At 40.4% G+C, this 27,630-nt stretch overlaps 1 long non-coding RNA gene across 1 annotated transcript; it reads right to left on the bottom strand.

Annotated features, from left to right (window-relative positions):
- Positions 1-7,826: 7,826 nt before the first annotated feature.
- On the bottom strand, positions 7,827-26,132 carry LOC113902439. Its single transcript, XR_003513821.1, has 3 exons — positions 25,862-26,132; positions 14,564-15,702; positions 7,827-9,903 (listed from the first exon to the last, which is right to left on the bottom strand). It is a non-coding gene; the product is annotated as an uncharacterized LOC113902439 (long non-coding RNA).
- Positions 26,133-27,630: the final 1,498 nt, after the last annotated feature.

Below are 27,630 nucleotides of genomic sequence, written 5' to 3'. Positions count from 1 at the left end.
GGAACTGACTGTGGCTCAGATCATGAACTCCTTATTGCCAAATTCAGACTTAAATTGAAGAAAGTAGGGAAAACCACTAGACCATTCAGGTATGACCTAAATCAAATTCTTTATGATTATACAGTAGAATTGAGAAATAGATTTAAGGGACTAGATCTGATAGATTGACTGATTGATGAACTATGGACAGAGGTTCGTGACACTGTACAGGAGACAAGGATCAAGACCATCCCCATGGAGAAGAAATGCAAAAAAGCAAAATGGCTGTCTGGGGAGGCCTTACAAATAGCTGTGAAAAAGAAAAGAAGTGAAAAGCAAAGAGAAAAGGAAAGATATAAGCATCTGAATGCAGAGTTCCAAAGAATAGCAGGGAGAGATAAGACAGCCTTCCTCCGATCAATGCAAAGAAATAGAGGAAAACAACAGAATGGGAAAGACTAGAGATCTCTTCAAGAAAATTAGAGATACCAAGGGAACATTTCATGCAAAGATGGGCTTGATAAAGGACAGAAATAGCATGGACCTAACAAAAGCAGAAGATATTAAGAAGAGGTGGCAAGAATACACAGAAGAACTGTACAAAAAGATCTTCACGACCAAGATAATCATGATGCTATGATCACTCACCTAGAGCCAGACATCCTGGAATGTGAGGTCAAGTGGGCCTTAGAAAGCTTCACTACAAACAAAGCTAGTGGAGGTGATGGAATTGCAGTTGAGCTATTTCAAATCCTGAAAGATGATGCTGTGAAAGTGCTGCACTCAATATGCCAGCAAATTTGGAAAACTCGACAGTGGCCACAGGACTGGAAAAGGTCAGTTTTCATTCCAATCCCAAAAAAGGCAATGCCAAAGAATGCTCAAACTACCACACAATTGCACTCATCTCACACGCTAGTAAAGTAATGCTCAAAATTCTCCAAGCCAGGCTTCAGCAATATGTGAACCGTGAACTTCCAGATGTTCAAGCTGGTTTTAGAAAAGGCAGAGGAACCAGAGATCAAATTGCCAACATCCACTGGATCATCAAAAAAGCAAGAGAGTTCCAGAAAAACATCTATTTCTGCTTTATTGACTATGCCAAAGCCTTTGACTGTGTGGATCACAATAAACTGTGGAAAATTCTGAAAGAGATGGGAATATCAGACCACCTGACCTGCCTCTTGAGAAATATCTTCACAGCTCAGGAAGCAACAGTTAGAGCTGGACATGGAACAACAGACTGGTTCCAAATAGGAAAACAAATTCATCAAGGCTGCATATTGTCACCCTGCTTATTTAACTTATATGCAGAATACATCACAAGAAACTCTGGGCTGGAAGAAGCACAAGTTGGAATCAAGATTGCCAGGAGAAATATCAATAACCTCAGATATGTAGATGACACCACCCTTATGGCAGAAAGTAAAGAGGAACTAAAAAGCCTCTTGATGAAAGTGAAAGAGGAGAGTGAAAAAGTTGGCTTAAAGCTCAACATGCAGAAAACGAAGATCATGGCATCTGGTCCCATCACTTCATGGGAAATAGATGGGGAAACAGTGGAAACAGTGTCCGACTTTATTTTTTGTGGCTCCAAAATCACTGCAGATGGTGACTGTAGCCATGAAATTAAAAGATGCTTACTCCTTGGAAGGAAAGTTATGACCAACCTAGATAGCATATTCAAAAGCAGAGACATTACTTTGCCAACAAAGGTCCATCTAGTCAAAGCTATGGTTTTTCCAGTGGTCATGTATGGATGTGAGAGTTGGACTATAAAGAAATCTGAGTGCCGAAGAATTGACTTTTGAACTGTGGTGTTGGAGAAGACTCTTGAGAGTCCCTTGGACTGCAAGGAGATCCAACCAGTCCATTCTAAAGGAGATCAGTCCTGGCTGTTCTTTGGAAGGACTGATGCTGAGGCTGAAACTCCAATACTTTGGCCACCTCATGCGAAGAGTTGACTGATTGGAAAAGACTCTAATCCTGAGGGGGATTGGGGGTAAGAGGAGAAGGGGACGACAGAGGATGAGATGGCTGGATGACATTACTGACTCGATGGACATGAGTTTGGGTGAACTCCGGGAGTTGGTGATGGACAGGGGGGTTTGGCATGCTGCAGTTCATGGGATTGCAAAGAGTCGGACAAGACTGAGCGACTGAACTGAACTGAAACCTCAGCACCTTCATCTGAAAAATGAGCATAATAACAATAGTTCTAAACTCACAGTGTTATGAAAAAGACTAAGTGAGATAATTCGTGGATAGCTTACAACCCAGTGTCAGACATGTAGTGAATGCTCATTAAATACTGGCTTTTGGTGACTTTATTTTATTTTATCTAAATTTTTAATTGAGTATAGTTGATTTACAATATTGTGTTAGCTTTAGGTTTATAGTAATTTGATTCAGTTATATATTTATATTTTTCATGTTATTTTCTATTATAGGTTAATGTAAGACATTGACTGTATTTCCCTGTGTTATATAGTAAATCCTTCTTGCTTATCTATTTAATGTGTACTAGTTTGTATCTGCTAATTTCATAGTCCTGATTTAACTGTTCCTTGATCCCTTTCCCCTTTGGTAACCATAGCTTATTTTCTCTGTCTGTGAGTCTGTTTCATATATAGATTCATTTGTATTATTTTTTTGATTCCACATATAAGTGATATCATATAGTATTTGTCTTTTTCTATTAGACTTACTTCACTTAGTATAATTTTTTCTAGGTCTATCTATGTTGCTGCAAGTAGCAATATTTCATTCTTTTTATGGCTGAATACTATTCCACTGTGTATATACCACTTCTTAAGCCAATTGTCTGTTGATGGTCACTTGGATTGTTTTCATGTCTTGGCTACTGTACATAGTGCTGCTATGAACAATGAGGGACATACACCTTTTTGAATTGCAATTTTCATCTTTTCCTGATTTACATCGAGGACTGGGATTGCTGGATCATTAAGTTCTTGCCCTAATAGCTTAGAGTGAAACACAGCTAACATAAGAGAGCCAATAAAATGAGGAGATGAATGGGAAAATTCCTCAGCCTATGTATTCCAAGTGGGAAGCTGATATTTGGGTGTGGGCTGCTTTTCCAACTACAGACAAAGCAGCATAATTTGTTTAAAAGAGGTCAGTTGGAAGAGTTTTCCAAAAAAATATTTCTAGGCAGTTAACATATGTGGTGAATATCATGCGTATTTAAATGGTCTGAAGAAAGTCTCCCTTAGTAGCAGACAGAAATATTAACTATATGGACAGTTCCATTACATTATGCCTCAGTTCCTCTCATCTGCCTAGAGTAGCCCTATCTGGGAAGACTGACTCCTGCACAGCATTTCAGTCACCAGAAAGGCTTGAACATGGCTGAGGGCATTAGAGGTTCCTCCTGATGGGAGGCTTACAGAACAGGTTCTTCTGGAGTGTTCTCACATTTTCACCAGTGACTGGACTGATAAATTCCCCAGTAAAATTGTCCCTTGGATGCAAATATCCCAAGCAAAGAGAGTAACTTCCGTTTGTTTTCCAAGGAAATGTTGCTTATTGCAAAAGAATGGAATCATCTTCCCAGAAAAAGCTGATTATAATAGTGTTTAGAGCTCTTTGAGAAAAATCCTTTCCCGATGCATTTTATTTGCTATGTTTTATTTAGAACAGAGAGTCTCTCTTTCAAGTATGTTTATTTCTTTTGGTTAAGTGGTGCCTATGACATTTATGGCCTAGAAGAGTGTAACATATCAATTATGCTGTCAAAAAACTAACCAATCTAAAGTTTGCCAAGTTATCTCTTGAGAATTTTTGGTTTCTTAAAGTACCTCATGTATTATATTATGTAGTTTAAGGTTGAGACAAAAAAAGTTGAAAATTCTAGATTTTTAAATATGTATCTCAAAATAGTATTTTATTGTATTTAGGGAAATTTTTTAAACAGATTAGTCTTACTTAGTAATGTCCTTTTTCTAAGTTTTACATTACTTAAGCACTGAACTTGGGATATTGTTACTTAATAATATCCATACAAGTATTTTCCCTTGTATCAATAGAAGTTGAATAGTTCTTAGATTCCACCAGCTTGTTTAAGTCCCCAGGCTGAGATGACTCCCGCAGCAGTAGTCCTCTCACTGCATCCATCAGTGACCACTTCTTCTGAGAGGCAGGCCCTGATTCGTTGTGGCTACTGTGTTATTCAGGGAAACCTCCAGAAGTACAGGAGGAGAGGGCAGAGGCTGCCTGGCTTGGCCTTTCTAGTCCTGTGGGTTGGCTGCTGCCTCTCTGCTTGGCATGGCTTGCTCTTGACCTCTAGTGGCCCGGAGTGTTTATCCTGAGTTGCTGTGGTCTGGAATTCTGCCTCCTGACCTAAGCTGTTCATTTCACCCTTTGGTCAATGGGAAAATGGCCTTCCTTCTAGAGTCCAGGTCTCTCCTTCTTGAGCATGTGGGTTGGAAGTAATGACTGCCTCATAACAGACTTTAAGAGCTAACATGAGTTTCAGTTATGTTACGAGCTCTCCAGTGGCAAAATGGCAATTCATACAGCAGAGTGGCTTAGGGTCTTACTGTGACAGGTTTGCACATTTAAAGAAAGTTGTTTTTTTTAACATATTTCTCTCTTTTCTAAGGTGTGTAGGCAGTCCTGCCCTCAACATTTTTGAGGCCCAGAGTAAGAGTAAAAAAATGGAGATGCACATGTAAAAGTCTAAATACTTGAGTATAAATCAAGCAAACCACTGCAAGGAGATCCGACCAGTCCATTCTAAAGGAGATCAGTCCCGGGTGTTCTTTGGAAGGACTGATGATAAAACTGAAACTCCAATACTTTGGCCACCTCATGCGAAGAGTTGACTCATTGGAAAAGACTCTGATGCTAGGAGGGATTGGGGACAGGAGGAGAAGGGGAAAACAGAGGATGAGATGGCTGGATGGCATCACCGACTCAATGGACATGAGTTTGGGTGAACTCCGGGAGTTGATGATGGACAGGGAGGCCTGGTGTGCTTCAATCATGGGGTCACAAAGAGTCGGACACGACTGAGCAACTGAACTGAACTGAATGTGTTATATAAAATACATCTTTTCTCCTAATGACAAATGTCCCTTTATTTCAATGAAATTTCCATTTAAAAAATTTCAGCCTTTTTACATTTTTTGAACTCATTTCTCATTTTCTATCATAATTTTGTCTTGTTTTCAACCTTGATGATCTAAAGTATAGTGTACTAAATTTGAAGACACTTTTTAAAAACATAAATTAAAATAGATGTAAAGATGGAAAAATAAAATATTTTTGTATTTTCCAAAAGATTCTTTTATTTTTTTTCTGAAATATTAAAAAAACTCTATTGAAAATTAAGATGTAAAATTCAAGTGGGAATTAGTAAATATCATAAATTTTAATCAATTTTGAAAATAAAGCTGGATATTTAATTTTCTGGATATAAATAATTTAAATATATCTATAAAAATAAAACTATTACTACTTCTAGTGTTCAAAGTCCATCTAGTTGCCACTGTAAAGATATTTTGCTTCATGCATGTTTTGTTTAGATCTTTATGCATTGTTTTAAAATGTGAACTTATATATGTATAACTTAAGAGTCATGTGAACTATTTAATATTGAAGAATGTTACTCATTTTGCACATGCAACTTCTATAACCAGTGTGCTGATTTGTGAGTGCCTCTGGACCCCCAATTTGAAACATAAAAAGAAGGAAGACTGAATTCTCAGTAGTAATGGGAAATGATACCTCATTATGCATGAAGTTATTATATTCATAATATTGGGGGGTGAGTGTGACACATTCTTTATTATGGTTTTCTTTTCTTAAGCACTTTTAGCTGCTAACACCCTCCCTGTACTCTGAAGCATTGTCAATCTCTGAAGTTGGCAGGGTCATAGCCCTCAAACCTTCATGGCATTTGGATACAGTTGTCATCCTTTCAAAGACAGGATGAGAGATGTGAAATTTCCCTGAGGCTTGAACAACATGAATAATGAGAGCAGATATGTAGGCTTTATGGACTGTGTTTAAATTCTGAGTCTTGGTTTAAAAGAGACAAAGATGCCCAGATGTTCTTTAGTGAATTCCTTTTGCTTGAAACCCAATCAAGAGACTGAGTTTTCTTTTTTTAGTTTTGTTTTGTAGGATAGCTGCTTAACAATGTTGTGTAGTTTCAAGTGGACAGCAAAGAGACTCAGCCATACATATGCGTGTGTGTGTGCCAAGTCTCTTCATTTGTGTCTGACTCTCTGTGAACTTACAGACTGTAGCCTGCCAGGCTCCTCTGTTCATGGGATTCTCCAGGCAAGATTATTGGAGTGGGTTGCCACGCTCTCCTTCAGGGGATCTTCCCGACCCAGGGATCAAACCCAGTTCTCTTACCTGTCCTGCATTAGCAGGCAGGTTCTTTACCGCTAGCACCACCTGAGAAGGCCCAGCCACACATATCAGATCAGATCAGTCACTCAGTCATGTCCGACTCTTTGCGACCCCATGAATCGCAGCACGCCAGGCCTCCCTGTCCCTCACCAACTCCCGGAGTTCACTCAGACTCACGTCCATCCAGTCAGTGATGCCATCCAGCCATCTCATCCTCTGTCATCCCCTTCTCCTCCTGCCCCCAATGCCTCCCAGCATCAGAGTCTTTTCCAATGAGTCAACACTTCGCATGAGGTGGCCAAAGTACTGGAGTTTCAGCTTTAGCATCATTCCTTCCAAAGAAATCCCAGGGCTGATCTCCTTTAGAATGGACTGGTTGGATCTCCTTGCAGTCCAAGGGACTCTCAAGAGTCTTCTCCAACACCACAGTTCAAAAGCATCAATTCGTCAGCACTCAGCCTTCTTCACAGTCCAACTCTCACATCCATACATGACCACAGGAAAAACCGTAGCCTTGACTAGACAAACCTTTGTTGGCAAAGTAATGCCTCTGCTTTTGAATATGCTATCTAGGTTGGTCATAACTTTCCTCCCAAGGAGTAAGCGTCTTTTAATTTCATGGCTGCAGTCACCATCTGCAGTGATTTTTGTGTTCAATTCTCCACCAAAATCCCCTCCCAGGGGATCCAGGCTACCATATAACATTGAGCAGAAGGCCCTGTGCCATTCAGTAGGTCCTTATCTGTTACCCATTTTAAATACAGCAGTGTGTACATGTTTATCCCCAACTCCTGAAAAGTGTGAGTGTCAGTGTATCAGCTTGCTCTGGGCCAGTCAGCACTTTAGCTTTGGATACTTAAGTATTGTTTGGCTTCTCATTTGCTCCCACATTCTCTCCTTGTTTACAATGTTTCCTTTGGCTGTCCTTTCCTGCCATCTAGTTTCCTCTGGACATTTCCAGAAGTCATATTTTTAATGTACCTGAATATCATCGTTGTCATAGTTTGAGCCCTTTCCATGTTTTGCATGTCTCTGAGGATTGTGACAGTGAAAGATACATTTTTTAGGGTCTTAGGGAAGATCATAAGTACTCTCAGAAGTGTTGCCTAAATCCACATGCTGGTCCAACCCAACTGGTGGTCTAGCTTACAAAACAGCATCCTGTTACATTTAAATTATTATCCTTCTGAATAATCTCTTCTCAACACTGGTGGTCTAAAAAATGACAAAATGTTCCAGATAGTGTGCTTTGAAGATAAACATGATATTGCTGACAGAACTTATTCCTAAATTCTTTGGTTCTTCTGTTGATCTTACTTCCTCATAAGAGGTAGTTACCACCCAAGTGTAAAAATAGATGCCATTTTTGGCTTTTCTGAGAAGGTCTTCTTTCATTTTGACTATATTCATATGGAGCAGATCCCACATAGATAATTTATGGTTAAAATAGAGCATTTAGGAGCTCAGTTTATCTTTTTTATTGAGATGTAATTCATATATTAGTTTTACAAAGATTCAATATTTGTATGCATTGCCACATGTATAATGATCTCCACAATAAGTCTGGTTAGCATGTCACCTTACGTTGCTGTTGTTTAGTTGCTAAGTTGTGTCCAACTCTTTGCAATTCTATAGATTGCAGCACACCAGGCTCCTCCATCCTCTACTATTCCCCGAGTTTGCTTAGATTCAAGTCCATTGAGTTGGTGATGCTATCTAACCGTCTCATTCTCTGTCGCATCCTCATCTCACATAATTACATTTTTTTTCTTTTTATGAGAGCTTTTAAGATCTATTTTCTTAGCAACTTTAAAATATACAATTATTAACTACAATTACCATACGCACATTATATATACCCATGACTTAATTGTTTTGTAACTTTAAGTTTGTACCTTTTGACTTTCTTCACCCACTTCTCCCACCCTAGATTGCTTCTGGCAGGCACCAGTGTGCTCTCTGTTTCTATGAGTTCAGGTTTGTTAGATTCCACATATTAGTGAGTTGATACAGTATTTGTCTTTCTCTGTTTGGCATATTTCACTTAGCATAATACTGTTAGTATCAATCCATGTTGTTGCAAATGGCAAGATTTCACTCCTTTTTATGGCCGAATAATATTCCACCATATGGATATGCCATATTTTCCTTATTCATTTATCCCTCAGTTGATACCTGGATTATTTCCATGTCTTGCTATTGTAAATAATGTTGCAATAAACATAGGGGTGTTTATATCTTTTCAAGTTACTATTTTCTCTTTCTTTGGATGAATACTCAGGAGTGAAACTGCTAAGTTGTATGGTAGTTCTATTTTTAATTTTTTGAGTAAACTCCATACTAAGGAAACCATTTTCCTTAGTAACTGTACCAATTTACATTCCCACTAACAGGCTTTCCTTTTCTCTACATCCTTGGCAACACTTGTTTTTTGTGGTATTTTTGATAATAGCCATTTTGACAGGTGTGAGGTGGTATCTCACTGTGGTTTCAATTTGCATTTTAGCAGTTCAGAGTGTTTATAGATGAGGCTAAACATTAACTATCCGGGTATTGCTCATCAGTTCTGTATCTCTCATTAGTCTTAAAGTTTTTAATCCTAGTACTTCCTCAATTACCTTCTTGCTTCAGAATGATCAGTCATTTTGACACCCAGTATCATCTTTCAGTTCTCTTCTGTAGCCCTTCTTCCCTTTCACTTTTTCCACATTCCATATTAAAATTTGCATGGTGGTTAAGGCCATGAATCCATAGACTGCAGCACACCAGGCTCCTCTTGGAGCTAGGCCTTGAATCCTAGCTCTATCACTCGCTAGAATGGGACTTTTGGAAACAACCCACCCTGTCAGTTTCCCTGTTTATAGAATGGGGATTATAATGCCAATCTCATAGGATGGTGGGAAAGATGAAATAAGACAATGCAGGTAAAGCACTTGGCAGAGATCTGACATGGGAAAGATACCACCAAATGGTACTTACTGCTGTTTGTCTTTCCTTTTATTTGTCTTTGGATTGTTTCATAGCTTTACCTGAACATCAGTTCAATTGAAGGAGGAAAATTGAAGGGGAATTTTAAAATTAAACAGCAGAACCAAGAGTTTCACAGTAATCTACTGGATATTAATTGAACACAGAAACATAGGCTGCCTCCTCTGAGATATACTGCTTTGAGAAAGAAGGAGATTCTTTCATGGATGTTACCAAAGCCAAACAAAATAATTATTCTTTCTCTCCAGGTATGGGTTTCTGATATCATTTCCATTTCCAGGGGAATTGAACTTAAGTAATTAATAGAATGTTATCTGTATAACACTGTATAAATACCAACAAACAAGTCCCACCAAACCCCCAAAACAGAAGATTCAAGCCCAGTCCTAAGGCATTCATGCTGTTATTCCCTCCACCCCCAACTATCACCAGGCTGGCAGTAGGGTGGGCTGGTGGTAGGAGGAACATGTGCTGCTAACACGTGGTTTCTTCAGGGAAGAGGTCATACTTTGGTTGTGAAGAAGCACTATTTCAGGTCCTGTATTTAGTTTACTACAAAAAAATAAAAATATGGTGCATTAAAGGAAATAGAACTTAAATGGGGATAAAAACCCAATTAATCAAAGCATTTAATTCTCTAATGAGCATAAAAATGTCCCCTTCCTGGAAATAACTGAAATGAAATAACCGAAACTTTTTGAACATGTTAATTGGCTTTCTCTGCTTGCTTCCTCACAGGCTTACTCAGTGTTCCTGAAAATTCTCAAAGCAACCCTCCTGTATATCTTTAATCTTGCTATTCCTGGACTGGAGTCCCCTCTCTCTACCTCTCCACGAATCCTAAATAGTTCAAGGTCTTGCTGGCATTTCTGTTCCTCCTGAGACCTCTCTTCCTCCTGCTTTACCTTTTCATTGCTCTCTAAATTGTTTCAGTTAAACTTTAAACCATGTAGGAGAGCAAGGACCATGTCTTGTATTTTAAAAGTGCCACATCCCATGTGGTAGCTGGGTGTAGTTCTGGACACACTAGATATAAACTGAATACATTTTGTCTGATGGTTTGAAGACCTGCCTTTTACTTGACCAGAAATTCAGACAAATTTGGCAAGACGTTTATCCCTTTCAAAATATGATTAATAAGACTTTATGAAAAACTCTGGTCTCGTATGTTTTAAAATTTCCCTGCTCATAGAATTCTCTGAGGCTCATACAAAGCAGCTGTGGATAGTGATCATGAGGTGTACTTTCACAAGCAACAGGAAAAGCAAACAGATGCAGTTGAAACCCATCTGGAAGAGTAAAAGGTGGTGGAAATATCACACTAGGAAATAAATTCATAAACACTGTAGACTTCGCTGTTACCCCTGAAGAATCATCCCAAATATACTAGATAACAACCTCAAATTCCTATGACGCTAAACAAGCAGAGCTTCTGGAAAATAATCCCTTTTGTCTTGCCTGTTTTTCTTGATTAAACAAGAAAAACAACATGGAAATGACTGGCAAGGTAGTGGCCAAAGGAAAAAGGAAAACCCCAAACTCAGAAGGCCACGAGTGTGAGATGACCTTTTCGTTTACTCTCTGCTTTTTATCTGCTGCTGTTTGGGATTCAGGAAAGACAGCTCTTCATGTTGTCTCAGCTGCATCTGCTGTAGCTTTTCTTTCCATTTCTAAAAGTCTCTCAGCAGATTCTATCATCTAAAAAAACAAAACAGCACAAACCCATAGATAACTTCCTCCTGGTTTTAAACCTGCCACATTTTGATGTCAGGAAAGAACAATTCTTTCTTTTTACTCCTCTCTCTTCAATAGTAGCTTTGGATGTGTGCTTGTCTCTTAAAGTTTTCTTATTTCAGGGTATATACGTGATGTTCTTTTTTCAAATCCATGTTAGATAATACAGATAAGGATGGTTTCTACAAATTACTGCATAAATCATTATAGTAGCTACATGAGAGGTTGTTAGATGGATTATTGAAGATGAAACACTATTCTCATCCTCTATTCTCTTGGCAGAAATGGTATTTGTAGAGGCAAGTAGGCTTGGCTTCTTCTGTTACAGATTTAATCCTTCTTTTCCTTCTTTCTCCTCTTGCCTTCCATTTCTCCTTCCCTGCTACACTATTCTCAGCCTGCTATGCAGTGATTCTAAAGTATAATGACCTCCCAGTGTCTTCTTAATATTTGCCCACTTCATATAGGAAGCAGGACAGTGGGCCTTGGTTTGCTGCTTTCTTTAATATTGACGTATTTAGCAGCATTTTAGCTTATGGACACAAACTCAGAATTTTTTAAAAATTTGGCTTCTATATTTAGCTCAACTCTTCAGTGTCACATAGATTTTCCACATATTCTAACATGCATTTCCCTCCAGTCCTCATTGAATTAAATCTCACTGCTCTTTAGTTCTCGTTGATGGTTCTTTCCAGGAATGGTATCATATTAAATTTTTAAAAATACGTGGGAAATAATTTGACTTTTAGAAGCTATGTTTTGATTTTGAAAGAAAAATGGATGTGATTTTTTAAAAACCCCTTCCCCAACTATTTGAGAAAAATCAGAAAGTAGCAGCTAAGTGGTGGTTACTATGTGCTCCAGTATGTAATGAGGAAAGTAAATAATCACTCCTAAAGGCCCAGGCATTTGCCTCCCATTATAGAGACAAGTGATAAATAATACATTATCTGTAGTACTGTGTCAATAACATTATCAATAATATTAACTAGAATTGTAAACACCCTTGGTGATGATGGTAAACACCCTTGGTGAAACTAGCTTTGATACCCAAATGTAATAAGAACAGGGCAACTAAGGGACTGAAGTATCCATAAACAGGGAATGAGAGAAGGGCCTTGGACTGTTTATTTTGCAGAAGAAGAGATTAAAATGAGATGTGAAAGAGGGAGCAAACTCTGTCCACATTGTTCCTTCAGGCTTGTTGGGTTTGTTGCCTTCTAGAAATAGTCCAGCAAAGGTTGAGCAACTAGACTTCTGGAAAATGACAAACAGAGTTCTTTTCCTGGGTGAGAGCATGGGGGATGGTGTCTGTGGTCTGTGCATGAGATATGGGGAGAGTTCCAAGTTGCTAGTTGACGTAAAGGCAGGATGTTACTGAGATCGCTGATGGTAGTCTGCACTGAGCATTTCCGATGGCTTAAGGCTGTGAACCCATTTCTTGTTGTGGGTTCCCCTGTCTCCTGTGTACTGTGAGTTGTGAGGTTGAGGTCCCGGGTGGCCAACAGGGAAGTCTGCAAATCTGCACTGGAACACCGGGTAGCAGGGAGAAGCACCCAGCAAGTTGGGGCTGAATATTTGGTTTGGTCAACTCATAAGGGAATTTGTTTATTGACACCAGACTTGCCCTGTTTTTCCACTGGGATCACAAGAGCTTTCCTCTTGTTAACTTTAGAGAAGTTGAGAAGGTGAAGGTCAAAGCATTTGTGCATGGTAAGTTGCTTTAGTCATGTCCGACTCTTTGTGACCCTATGGACTAGCCCACCAGGTCCTCTGTAGGATTCTCCAGGCAAGAATACCAGAGTGGGTTTCCATTTCTTTCTCCACGGGATCTTCCCTACCCAGGGACTGAACCCACATCTCTTATGTTTCCTGCATTGGCAGGCAGGTTCTTTACCACTAGCGCCACCTGGGAATCCTTTGTGGAGGTTGTCAAAGAACACTTATAAAAGCTATAGTTAGTTCGTGTTAGTTGTTCAGCTGTGTCTGACTCTTTCCGACCCCATGGACCCCACCAGGCTCCTCTGTCCATGGAATTCTCCAGGCAAGAATACTGGAGTGTGTGGCCATTTCGTTCTCCAGGGGATCTTCTGACCCAGGGATCAAACCCATCTCTCCCTCACTGCAGGCAGATTCTTTACCCCTGAGCCACCAGGGAAGCCCCTAAAAGCTATAGACCCTCTCAGTAAGCCCTGAGCATGGTGTGAACATCACTTGGGACCTGTGTGTTGTCTGAGGACCTGACTGTCTTGGAGGCTTTCATTGTTCTGTCACAAGGCATCATAGACATCCTTTCCTGTGATGGTTTTGTTGTAGCTAATAGGAAGAAAAGAAACGGCAAGTGTAAGCTTGGGAGAGTGAGAGAAGTGGTATGAGAAATACATAGATGTACTGAGAGGAAAGGAGTGGAATCAATGTAGGATGAGAATTTGAAACACAGAAATGGGAGAGGAAGAAGAAGAGATGTTCTTTGGATGCTTACAGATCAAAGAACTAGAACTTGAAAAGGAACTTGACTTATAGAGACAAAGCATATTGAATAAGTAAGAGAAGAAGCAATGGAAATAACTTTATCTCTTCTTTTCTATGAAATAGAACTCTCCTTTGTTGAAAGATGTATTATCTGGTCTACTGCCAACCTCCAAGCTCTAGAAGTAGGCACTTGTATATTCCTTGTTTCAATCTAGGAACCTGGTGGATAAACCATAGTGATAACATACTTAAAGTAAGCTTGATTTTTTAAAAAAATCAGTTAAAGATAGATTTGCATCCAGAATTTTACATTGGTAGAAACCAGAAGGCTTAAGGAATCCAAGAAAAAGAGATTTTGTTTTCATTTAACATCATTTGATTGGAAACACAAGAACCGAGAGGTGGCTTTTAAAAACTCCTAATGACAATAGTAAAATAAGTGTGACTAATGTCCTGGAGTGAAGCCAGAGACCAGTATATGTCCCAGTTTCCTGGGATGAAGGAAGGATGCTCGTATTTGTGGAAAGGGAAGTCATACTTATGGAGTGCCACACACTAGGCTAAACATCTTACATGTTCGATCTCATTTATTCATCACAACCCTGCAATTCAGCATTATTATTGCTGTTTTGCAAAGGAGGAAACTGTGGTTCTGTCACTTAGGAAAACATATATAAGGGCCATAAGTAATTTTTTAAACTATGTCTTTCATTTATTGGGTATCTGGGGTTTGGAGTCAAGTGTAAGGTTTCTATAAACTTGACTTGCAAGGCTGTGAGATTTCTTTTGAGAAATTGTTAGCTCCTCCCTTCTGTGAGAGTATATTGACATCCTACACTCCCTACTGCCACTACTCGGTTGCTACTCATCTCAACTAAGATGGCAAGAAGAGCTGGAAACCTCCAGGTCATGATGTCCTGCCATTCTGAAACTTCACCTGCAGCTTCTGATGGTAACACCTGTTGAAACCTGGTTAAGCCTATAGTTGGACAAGGGGACAACTTACCCATCCTTCTCTTGACTCAGGTTAAGCAGCTCTCACGCTTGTGATGGAGAGTCCCTGCGGAAGCATCTTGGAATTGATGTCTCCCTCCTGGAAAGTCCCATGTCAGGATGTCTTAATGTACTGAATTGTGTCTTCTCCTTCTACCAATTCAAATGTTGAAGCTTAAACTCCCAACATGACTGTATTTGGAGACAGAGCCTCTGAGAAGGTCATAAGGATTAAATGAATCATAACGGTAGGGATTAATCTAATAGGTCTGGTATCCTTATCTCTCTCTCTCTCTGCCAGTACACAGAGGAGAGGCCATGTGAGGACATGGCAAGAAGATGGCCATCTACAAACCAGGAGGAGACGCATCACTAGAACCAACCTTGGCAACACCATGATCTTGGACTTCTAGCTTCCAGTACTGTGAGAAAATACATATCTGTTGTTTAAGTCACTCAGTCCATGCTATTTTGTTATGGCAACCTGAGATGATTAACATAGATGATTTCTGCCAAAAAACTGTACCTGTGATAAGGGATTGAACACCAGTAGTTTCTTCGGCATGAGGTGCCAGAAAGCACTGTGAGATGGTGGGGTTGTGAGACAAAGAAGGAAGGAAAACCAGTGAAAAGTGTGGTCATGAGTGAACTGGACTATGTGGAATTGGATCTCAGTGTTTCTGGGGAGCTTCTGAAGGATTGTGGAACACATCTCCGAATCCTCTTATTGCAGAGTATTTATCCATCTACTCCTCTCCCCCAGTCATTGAGTGTCCCCCCCACAACCCCAGAGCAATTTCCAGCCTGCCAAGATCCACAGCCAGCGCAGGCAGAGATGTAGAAAGCCATTTAAGCATGAAGAGTCAAACAGTTATCTCTTGAATAGGCCAAGAGTGACCTTCAAAACGAATGTTAAATTTCCATCTTAAAAAGAAATCACTATACAATGTGTGCAGTAGATACTTCACTCCATCTCTACATACCTTATCCTGGATCCTTTCCAGTCATGAGCTTATCCCATTCCTGCAACTCATCCTCTCCTGAACTGCTCAGCTGTGGAGTAATATTTCCGAATGGAGGAAAAGTCACAAATGTCCTCATGTCAGAATCTCACCATCAAAAATTCCCACTGTGAGTTAAAGAGTTTTGTTTCTGGTAGGATGGTATAGACAAACAGTTGATAAGTGCTAGCCTGAGAAGCTTAATTCAACTGAAATTCTCCTGACGAAGTCCCTGCCACTGCCTAGCACTGATTTGACAAATTTCTCACCTTTGGAATTTGCGCTTTATATTAAGGCATTATGCCCAGCAACAGGCTAACCAAGGGCATATTTCAAGGGGAGGGGTGAACAACACAAGGGTGCATTGTTTCCCATTGGCCCCTATTATCAGAGCAAAATGAAGAAGTGCAATTGGTTGTATTTGTTGGGAGAGAGAGATAAGCAGACAAGCAATCCTGGGCTCCTTGATAGAGAGAGGGTAACAGCAGAACTCTGGTTACTACACCCTCTTCCTGCCCATCACTATTGCTGTTCTGCCTTGGACTCCATCCCAAGTGAAGTGTTCTTCCCACTAATTGTTTAATGTGGCTTAGTCATGTTTTCCTCAAAGAAGGCACTTGGCTTGAGTGTATGTGGTGAAAATTTTCTTGCTTTCCACACCTCCCTCCCTTCTTTTCTCACTCGCCTCCTGTTTCTTTCTCTTTGTGTGCTTAGTCGCTCAGTTGTGTCCAACTCTTTGTAACCCCATGGATGGTAGCCTGCCAGGCTCTTCTATCCATTGGGATTCTCCAGGCAAGAATACTGGAGTGAATTGTCATGACCTCCTCCAGGGGATCTTCCCCACCCAGGGATTGAAGCCAGGTCTCCTGCATTGCCAATGGATTCTGTACCCACAGAGCCACAAGTCACATAAAAAATATTGACATTATCTTTAAAAAAAAAATCATACTTGCTCACCATAAAATATCACACAATGCTGAAAAGTATAAAACTGCAATGATTATAAATATCTTCAATTACCTACCAGAAATAACTTATGGTTATTTCAGACACCTTTCTGTATATATTAGAAAGATAGATACATAGAGATATAAATACTTATAAAAAATGGAGTTATTCTCCATATGCTACTTGAAAGTGATATGCATTAAATTTTATCTTGTTAATAATTTAGCCAAAAAAAAGAAGAAACAGAATTAAATGAAGTATTGCTGAAGTTCAGATAAATTTTCACTGTAAGGCAAATTGGTTCTCAAGGTATCTTGCTAAGAGGATACAGAGAATGTAGTCGTTTTTTTTAAAAAACTACAGAATTAAATTTTGGGTAGTATCTATTGCTCTGAATATTAGAAAATTAGCACACTTCCCCCCTCCAGCTTTCACCTGGATGCCAGTTTTGAAAATTATTCATATTATAATTTTTCTATTTTCAAGATTTTTGAGATTTACGTTTATGCATAGTTCTATGATGCTGGGAGGGATTGAGGGCAAGAGGAGAAGGGGACGACAGAGGATGAGATGGCTGGATAGCATCACTGACTCGATGGACGTGAGTCTGAGTGAACTCCGGGAGTTGGTGAGGGACAGGGAGGCCTGGCGTGCTGTGATTCATGGGGTCACAAAGAGTTGGACACGACTGAGCGACTGATCTGATCTGATCTGATCTGATGTACACACTGATTCGATGTTTACCACCTGTCTGTTCTTTCCAAAGTAATTTATTTTTGTTCATTTTTATGTTGACTGGATCTTACCTTTCAATATTTAAAAAATCTTTAAATTAAATTAAAATTTTTTGGGGGGGAGCAACTTGCGGGGTCTTAGTTCCCTGACCAGGCATCAAACCTGGGCCCAAGGCAGTGAATGTGGCAAGTCCTAACCATTGGACTGCCAAGGAATTCCCAGTTTTTCATTTTTCTTTCCTTTCAGGTCTTATGGGTTATAGAGTTTCCAAGTTCTTACCCAAACTGACTCTCAAGACTATAAATATTATCTGAAATTGAGAAATATTGTGGAAAAATTTGGGATCTATCTGATTAGTTACTTGCTTTTTATGCCTAGATTTAAACAATGTTTGTTAATTTTTAATGGCAGCCAGGTACTTTTCCAGGATGTATACTGCCATTGATCATACTGATAATGTTTTTACAACTGCATGTTTTACTCTAATAATTTGTACCTGGAAGGATCTAGTTCAAGGAAATTTATTTATTTTTCTAGGATATCTTTGTACATTTTCTTCTATTCCATTTTTCTGTTTTGTCTTCACAACAATTATGTGTATGTTCATTTTTAAATCTAGCTTCCCTATGTATCACTTTTTCTAGACATTTTAAGTATATTATTCCTCTTTTCTATCTCATTTTGTTTAATTTTCTCAAGACTACTTATTATGTCCCTGAGGACATTTTCAGTTGTTCTTATTCCATTTTCTTAATTTCTTCTTGTGTAGCATCTACCACTCAAATGTTGTTTTCTACTTCCATTTATTTTCTGAGCTCTGCTTTCTTGGATATGATATTCTTCTATAATTTAACAAGCTCTTCTTTGTACTGTTATGATGACTTTGTCTTTTCTATGAGGCCAAGGAGAGCTGTTTGTCTCTTATCTTCATTATCTTTCTTTCCCCTACTCACTCCTCATAATTGAATAGAGCCAGTGGTTTCCTGACACACTGATGCATTTGTGTGTCAGAACTGGGGTTAAGGTGAGACAAGCAAAGTGCCTGGGGTGCAAAATTCAAGAGCAACAGACTTTCAGGGTCTCCCTGGGCTCCTTACTTGCCTCACCTTACTCCTGGCCCTAGTTCGTATGTGCGTGTTTGTGTGTATGTAGAGAATGGGTGTTGGGGGTAACACTGAATGGGTAGCAGTGGTGCAGTAAGTCATGGATACCTGCTGACCGCCTTAGGGTTTCTTGTCTTGGAGACTTTCTCCCTTCCCAAAGTTGACACTCCCTTTTTGCCTAGGGACACAATTTTCCTGTGTTTTTTCCCTATATAGAGAATAGTATAGTGAACAGCAGTCATTTGGATTACAGGCTCACTGTTCTCTGCCCATCACTCTTTCCTCTCCTCCCTCTACTCTGCTTCACTTCTGCCTACTTCCCTTGGGTAAGAGGCTGGATCATCCCATAGAAAAGGTAAGGTGACATGCTTTCACTCTGAGCTCCTTCTCCTTTCTCCAGTTTTGTGATATTGCTCTATGACTGTCCGGGACCATTCCCTGCCTCTCTCATCATCTGTTTTCATGTCAAGAACACATGGTTTCAGTTCAAAGATTACTGGCTGTGACCTTCACTTACTGTAGGGGATGCCTTTATCTCACCTAACATCTGAGAAACTGCGCACGTACGCAGCTAACTGACTCAGTCCAGATTGCACAGTGCCTGCAGGTTGGCTCTCGGATGTGTGATTTGTGGTTGTGATACTGCCCATGTTTTGCAGAAGTGGGAGCTTTTCCTCTGTATTTTTAGATATTTTTGTGGGTTTCTCTAGGGTGGCAAGCTGAGAAAAAGGGCTAAGAGGCATAGTGTGAAAGGAGATGGGCAGGATCCAGAAAGGGACACTGTTGTTGTTGAGGCTGTGACTTCCACAAGGTACCAACACTTTGCTTTTGTACAGGCTCCAAGCTGAAATTAGGGACGTTGATTAAGAAGGGAGGAAAATTTGTCTTAGCTTTTCATTTTTGTTACAAGGAAGGGGGGATGTGGAGGGCCTTTTCCAAGGCTAGGACTGAAGATTCCAACCACAACTAGTGCGCAAAAGTTGATTACTTCTGCATTGTCATTTCCAGACATAGATACGCTGTTGTGATTCACCCAGTGGGCCAGTCATGTCATATAGTTTGCCCATCGTGGACATGGGGTCTCCTTTGAGCTAGATTGTTGCTTGTCTGGGTCTTTCCCAGGCTCTTCCTTGGACTGCCTAGGCTCTAAACCTAAATAATTTTTTTTTTAATTTTAGCAAAATAGACTAAATTAATTTAGTTTATACTTTTTAGTCATAAGAAGAAAGCAACATACTACCCCAAAGACAATCATATTTAGGAAAAATGTCTTTTCTGAAACTTGATTATTTTTGTTGTTCCATGATACAGTTAAAAACAGTCTTCTGAGGTTCTTGGGAATTGACCAATGGGCATTTTCAAGGCTGATTGTAGCATCTCCTTTTCCGAGCCTTGTTAGAAAAGTTTAAATAGGAATAAGTTAGCCTAGTTTGAAATCATTACTGTCCGGAAGAATGTAGGTTTTTAGACAACTTCTTGAGATTATTTCCAGATCTATGATTCAATGGTAAGTACTCCCCAAGTTTTCCAATGTAAAATTACTATTTATAGAAAAACCAAGAAAGAAGGAGTTATGGTAGATAATTTCTTGTAATATTTTTGGTGATCCTAGGCCAAGTCCTTTAAAAATTTTTTTTTAGCAATTCATTTGACACACTAAGTGCACAAATCTTTTATTTTTCTGTTAAATACATTGGTCTCACTTATAAAACATGATCAGTGGTATTCATAAGCTCTCAGATAATTCTGTCATGTAAATAAATAACCTTTCCTTTAGGTTTGAGACTGTAAAGAATCTGCCTGCCATGCAGGAGACCCAAGTCAGGAAGATCCCCTGAGAAGGGAATGGCTACCCACTCCAATATTCTTGCCTGGAGAGTCAGTCCCATGGACAGAGGAGCCTGGTGGGCTATAGTCCATGGATCTCAAAGAGTCGGACACAACGAAGTGGCTGACATTTTCACTTTCTTTTTTTCCATTCTTGAATAAATTGCCTTTAAGTGTTCATCTAGATTTACAGTCTTTTGAGTCAGTACATTATTGAGATCATCTGTGGATTTAGTTTATATTCCCCATTTTCTCTTTTTTGAATATATTAATATTTAGTTTCAGTGTGCATCATATCTGTTTAATTTTAGTTTTGAATAGCTGTAGTAATAACATTTTTGAGATTTACTGTTCATTTCTTTTTTAAATATAAAATTTAAACATGCATTTTCTTTCATAAGGAATCACGTCTTGTGCTTCTGAGTGATTTCCCCCCTGCCCCCATTCCTCCCCACTTCTTTCTATTGTCATCCATTACTTCTGTCTACATCCCTTCTCTGAATCAGCATTTGTTTATTTGGGAGTGTGAAAGTGAAAGCGTCAGTTGCTCAGTTGTGTCTGACTCTTTGTGATCCCATGGACTGTAGCCCATCAGGCTCCTCTGTCCATGAAATTCTCCAGGCAGGAAAACTACAGTGGGTTGCTATTCCCTTCTCCAGGGGATCTTCCCAACCCAGGGATTGAACCCAGGTCTCTTGCATTGCAAGCAGATTCTCTACTGCCTGAGCCACCCTTGAAGTAGTTGTATATAATTAATTGCTTTGCTGCTGATGGGATTGACCACATGGCTCCCAAATTTGATGTTGCAGTGGGCCAACACTTTTGATATAATCCAGACAGTACTATGAAACTGATAATATTAGGTGAAGCAATGGAGAAAAGGATCAGTACATGTAAAAGAATCAATTTTTGCGGGTTCTAATCATCTTGCTTTTATTTTCTTTTATCACTCTGCTTCTTTCTTTTTCCTTTCCCATAGGCTACTTTGATCATGATATTTTTTATGGCTCCTCTTTCCCATAATCTGTTCTCAACTAGGATGATTGCCTAGCACAGAGTAAGAAATTTTCTCCTGTGAGCCTTCTCTCTCATCAAGCTCAACTTTCATTCTTCTCAGGAGATGGATTACAGAAGGAGCAGATTTAAAATTCACTGCCTGCTCATGAATAAACATGGTAAAGAGAGCTGTTGAGGTAAAGTTATATTACAAAGTATTTGTTTAAAAAACTCATCCTTTTGTTCTCATGGAATTTCTCTCTTAAATTCACTTTAGCAAATAATAACAACCATAAAAATAAATATACCCAAAGGCCTTAATAAAAAGGGAGAACAAATGCACAGCATTTTATGTCATGAAAATAATAGCTCTGGGAAGTCCACTGGAACGTCCACTGCTTCAGCCTGACCTTGGCTGTTGGATTTCCAATGTTTCCCCTCAAGTTCTAGATGAACTGTGAGTGCATGCGTGCACGCAATCTCACGTGTGCCTGAAACACATCCGCTGACTAGAAGTTGGTGTATTGAGATTTCGTGATTGTTTTTGTTCATCAAAGTGCTTATTTAAGACACATGAAGTTAATGACAGTCCACTCACCTCTCATTCTGCCCTCCTCCTCAATCTTTATTTCCTGGGTAATAGGAACTTCTTCTTCCCAAACAGTTTTGCTGCAATTGGGAGCTATGGCCACTTGATGTGAAGAGCTGACTCATTGGAAAAGACCCTGATGCTGGGAAAGATTGCAGGTAAAAGGAGAAGGGGGCAGCAGAGGATGAGAGGGTTGGATGGCATCCCTGACTCAATGGACATAAGTTGGAGCAAACTCCAGGAGATGGTGAAGGACAGGGAAGCCTGGCGTGCTGCTGTCTATGAGGCTGCAGAGAGCTGGACACAACTTGATGGTTGAACGACAGCAACTATACTAATGTGTGTTTGGAAGCCATTTTATTATCTTTAAAGTGTTTTTTAAAGTGTCTTTCTACCCTTTTTATTCCCACTAGACTTTGAAAGAGTCTTAAAGAGCATTGCCACTATCTGCATTTATAATCACCAGTATTTTTAAGCTTTTTTTTTTTATTAGAACACTGGACTGGGCTCTTTGGTTGTTACCAAAAAATAGTGGAAGTAGCCATTCATTTTCTTAATGTGCCAAATGTTCTAGTCCAAGCTAAATATCATGGCTGGGATAGATTAAGGGAGAAGGACTTCTTTTTTTTCTTACTTGGTATTTCTTATATATTTAAAAACATATTTATTAATTATAATTGGAGGCTAATTACTTTACAATATTGTGGTGGTTTTTACCATACATTGACATGAATCAGCCACGGGTGTACATGTGTCCCCCCTGCCCCGAACCCCTCTCCCACCTCCCTCCCCATTTCATTCCTCTGGTTGTCCCAGTGCACTGGCTTTGAGTGCCCTGTTTCATGCACTGAGCTTGGGCTGGTCATCTATTTCACATATGGTAATATACATGCTTCAATGCTATTCTAGAGGAGGACATAGAATTCTGAGAAGCAGGCAGGGTTCCTTGTCTTTGCACAGACTGGACCAGGAGTCCAAAGACTTGCCTTTTAATTTGTCTCTGACACTAACTAGGTGTCTTCATACCGCTTCACCTTTTGGAATCTTTGTCTCTTTGTTAATTAGGTTAGTTTTAGAGGAGAACTGCTTCAATCTTGTTTTTCTCCTGCTTTCAAGCCTCTCCCCAGCTCGCTGAATTAAAGTCCAACTCTGTGCTTGGCATCCGTGGCCCAGAGCCTGCCTTCCCGACCGGGTCTGCTGTGAAGCTACGGCAGGCACCTACTCTGTCGTGGGTGGTGTGGTTCCCTAGGGCTCCCCTGGCTCTTTCGTCTCAGCCTGGCCTGATTGTCCTTCTCACTCTGCCGTGTTCTCCTACAGTGCACACACTGCTTTCCACCCAGCAGCTGAAGGCAGAAGCCTAGCTGTTCCTTTTTACATTCCCTCAGCATCCCTCACCAGTTGATCCTTTGCCACTCCATCCTATTAATTTCTTCTGCTTAAAATCTTTTCATGCATTTCCTCTGTATTCCATGTGCTAGGTTGAGTCTCCTTTGTATTGTACCTCAATTGTTGCCATAACTCCTAATGCTTTTTGCTTCAGTTCTTCCCTTTAAATCTGTTCTCCATTCTGCTGGCCAGGTGATCTTTGTAAAATGCAGTTACAGTCCTGCATGCAGTCCTTCAGTGCGTTTCCATTAGTCTATGGAAAGTAACCAAAAGCTTTTCACAGCCCACTTTGTATTGTGGTTACATGTGCCTTTGCTTTGTCTTGCCTCTTGATTATGAGCTATCAGAGAGTGGGGCCTATGCATTACTCAGCTTTTATTTCCCAAAGCTTCTAGCAGAGCAGCTCACATTCTAGTAGGTGTTTGCTGCATGCGTGTTATGTGATTCTATCAAATAGAACTGATATTATCTATTGTATCTTTCTCAAATCCGAAATATTGTATGGAAGACTTTCGGTAAAATTAAATGGATCCATCCTCAGCAATTAAAAAAAAAAAGCCTGCATGAGTCACATAATCATAAGTCCATCCGAAAACTTTTTCTTTCTATGAATAAAAACTCATCTTTATGTAAATGATGTTCCAGTCATGATGAACTGTTGCAAATCTCAGAAACAATGACGGAGCTCTCCAGATAAAAGTCCAAAGAAGGTGAAGCTGGGATGCAGTCTATCTTTGGAGCTCTCAGCAGCAAATAGGGTGGCAGGACTTGATGAGAGCACTGTGCTAAGTGATCCTTAAGGACTCAGCAGACTATAGGGCTCCCTACAGACAGCCAGCAAGCCCTTAATGGGCATCCCAGAGGGGCTTAATCTTCCATGTGCTGTACTCAGACACAGTCATGTCCGACTCTTTGTGACCCCATGGACTGTTGCCCGCCATACCGTCTATACCGCCACTCAAGAACCTTTGTTCTTGGCTAAGACTACTTGGTAAATCTGCAAAGTTGATTGGCCCAGAGCCAGAGTTCAAATATTCTCTTTCTCATCAGTTTTTCCTTTTACATCTCCCAGGCATGGATAAAAGCTATGAGATGGGCCGGCTCGAGTCCTGGTCCACTTTAAGCATTATTTCACCAGAAAAAACAACTCACCGTTGCCCCTCTTAAAGAGAGAAAAACTCCCCTGCTTAGAATTCTGTGACTCATGCCACTTGGACACAACTACATTCTTTCTAGGGCGGAAACCCTGAATTCAAGTGCAGCTGGCCAAGTTGGGGAAGAACTTTAAGCTGTTTCTGGGAAAGAACTTAAGTCTTCTTACTGATGATGAGAAACAGTTTTTAGTCTTTGTGAAGAGTTAGAAGCAGTATGCTGTTGAATAATAACCTCGGGGCCAGCCAAAGAATGTTTGAGTGGTGTTTTGATTACCATTAAGTTTTTTCTTTTTTAGTGTAACCTACTAAGTTTCTGAATTCTTGTGATAAATGTAATTCTGGAGAAGCATCAAAGGGGAAGGAAGTACAGATGGGAGTGAAAACAGGGAAGGGTTACCAGATATTTGTAATAGCAAAGTGTCTTTTTGCTAAACAGTTTTGTAGCTAAAGCCACAATTTTCTGTGTAGTTGGGGATAGATGCCATATTTTCTTCCTATATGGCGGGATCTAAGCTAGCACTCAGCCCACTTGATAGACCTCACATAAACCCTGCAAGATGAACAAACTCTAACTGCCAAACAGAATCTACATTTGCCTCAGAGACCGATGAGTATTTATTCAGTGCCCCTAGTAGAATTACTTAGGGACTAAAATAAAGCTGTGACAAAGCAGGAAAGGCACAGCAGTGAGAAATGCAGTGTTTAACAGAAGGGATGTTGACGAAACAGGACTGATGCTAAACTCCCTTGGGCAAGTAATCATCTCTTCGAGCCTTTCTAAATCTCGGAAGTGTGTTGTGAGTTTTTTCTGGTCTGCATGTTTTCTATAGTCTGCTGAGGCCTTGAGGATCGCTTAGCACAATGCTCTCATCCAGGGTAAAGGGGATCTAAAATGAATGTCATTCAGCCTTATTATCTAACCACAAACTTTGTGCCTTGGACCTGGAGACTCCTGAGTGCCTGCTATGGTTGAAGGTCCCAGGGGGCAACAGTTCAGTAGCTAACTGAGGCTTTCTTTTGTGTACATCTTGCCAAAATCCCTTAAGAGCGTCTTTACCGCCGGGCAGTTTTCAGGATGAATCCTTTTCAAGTGTAAAATAAACAGGGGTTTAAAAATCTTCCCTTCTGTTGCAGACAGAATTCCAGCTGTCGGTTTCTTCCTTCCCTCCAGCAAAAACAAAGCGAGTGACTTGTATCCATTTACAGGCCACAGAGTTTCACCTTGGTGCTCCCTTTGCTGGTCGGGATGCATTCCTTCTGTTGCATTTCCTGCATCAGCTAGCTTTTCATCTTCCTGCCTCCCTCAGTGTTTCCCCTACTCATTGTAACTCTTCAAGCCCTTAAAAGTTTTCCTATTGCTATCGCTTGCTAATTTTTTTGGTTCATTTCCCCAATATTACCCTTTTCCTGCCAATCCACCATGCTGCCATAGTTACCTTTACAAAACACACCACAAGTTTTATCTGCCTTAAGCCTGCTTAAAACTGGTGATAAGTCCCTACTGTTTCCCAAAGTGTATGGGATAAAGTACCAGCTCCTCGGTGTTGGGGTTTGAGGCAGAAGCTTACTTACCGTTCTTCCTTTCCAGATTCAGAATCAATTGTGTGTTCGACACACAAGCCAGATGGAGATGAAAATGCAGTGTTCGGCTCACTACTGATCATGCTGCACTGGGGCTTGGGCCAGAGGCGGGCTAAAATATGACTTCCTGGAACCTTTGCCTTGAACTTACCCATAAAGTTCAGGAAGAGCTGCTGGAGAACTTCTGGTAGAGGTTTTGACGGGGCCTGGGGACAGCCTCAGGGGTTGAGCAATCAATCACAAGCCTGTTTGCAGGGCTTGCTGAGTCTCTGGAAATAACACTTCCTTAAAATCTCAGAGGGAGGTCAGCCTATTCAATGTCTGGAAATCCAATAGGCTAGCAACTAAGACACAGTCATACCACAGCCTGATCCTTGAATCCAACCTGCTTTCAGAGTTCCTGATTAGCCCACTTGGAGTTCCTATTTCTTAGCAATGTCTTTACCTGTTTCCCTCTTGGTCCCTGTTCTTGGAATAGGCTGGGATAATGAGATGGGGTTTATCCTCCCGGAAGTTGCTTTAAAATGATGACATCATAGTCTATTTCAGGTGGGAGCATATAGCCTGAAGTACTTGGTGAGGTCTGGGGAAATTTGGTTTCCTCGGTGTTCTAGCTCTTCCTGCCTTCCCATATGATTTCCTTTCAAAATAGAAAATAAGTTCTTGTGTCCACATAAAGATTGCTGGAAGAAGAAATGGTGAGACTCTGTGGACCTTCCCTTCTCCTATCAGAGGGTGAGCTTGGCCTGAAACGTCTAGGACCTCACTGAAGCAAGATTAAAACACAGTCAACCCACTTTAACTTTGTCATGGTTGGTTCCCCGGACACAAGTAAGTGAACTAGATTGAGTCCCAGAACACAGATAGGAAAAATCTGCCAGGCTGCTTTGTTACCACTTACCCAGTACTGTCACCTTCCCAGGAACAAAAGGCCACTCTCACTGCCCAGCATCCTGCTTGTTTTCAACCAGACTCATGTTGTAATGCCTGTCAGTTTCAACACCCCACTTCCCACTACTGATTGCTATTTTAGGCAGAATTCTTGTGGGTGCAAGTTAGAGAAACCCAACTCAAACTAGACTATGGTTAGAAGTATGGAAACCCAAGAGGTGTCTCTGACCTCAGGGTTGGCTGCATCCTGGGACCTAAACTACCTTACGATGAGTTTTTTTTTTTTTCTCTCCATATCTTGGCTCTTCTCTTTGGTAGTCTTTAGCTTCAGTGTATATTTTTATAACTGCTTCTAGCAGTCAGAGATGACTGAGCAATTGACCCTTTCACTTTCTAGCACCATAGAAAGAAGACTCTTCTTTTCCCAGAGACCGTGTCTCAAATGTGATGGAGAAGGCCTGATTAGCCCACTTAGAGTTCCTGTTTCTTAGCAATGTATTTATCTGTTTCCCTCTTGGTCCCTGTTCTTGGAACAGGCTGGGATAATGAGATGGGGTTTATCCTCATGGAAGTTGCTTTAAAATGGTGAAATCACAGTCTTCCACTCATGTGCCTCTCCCTTGCCCAATTTCAATGCCCACATGGATGGGTTGCTCTGAACAACCAAGTACAACCATTGTGCCGTAATTGTGTGTTTATGTGTCTCACCGAGACTCTGTGTTAGACTCAGAGCTACAGCATGGCAAAGAAGATCACAATTTGTCCCTCCCACAAAGTCAGGAGGCCACGGTACAGTCTGGAGTTCATTTGTTTGAAAAGGGAAGGAAAGAGACTCCCTAAGCGCTGCAGCCCCATGGCCGTGTGCCGTG

This window comes from Bos indicus x Bos taurus, chromosome 12 (assembly GCF_003369695.1).
Source record: "Bos indicus x Bos taurus breed Angus x Brahman F1 hybrid chromosome 12, Bos_hybrid_MaternalHap_v2.0, whole genome shotgun sequence".
Classification (NCBI taxonomy): Eukaryota; Metazoa; Chordata; class Mammalia; order Artiodactyla; family Bovidae; genus Bos; species Bos indicus x Bos taurus.
The sequence above is the reverse complement of the archived record's forward strand: the minus strand, read 5'-3'. Positions and strand labels throughout refer to the sequence as shown.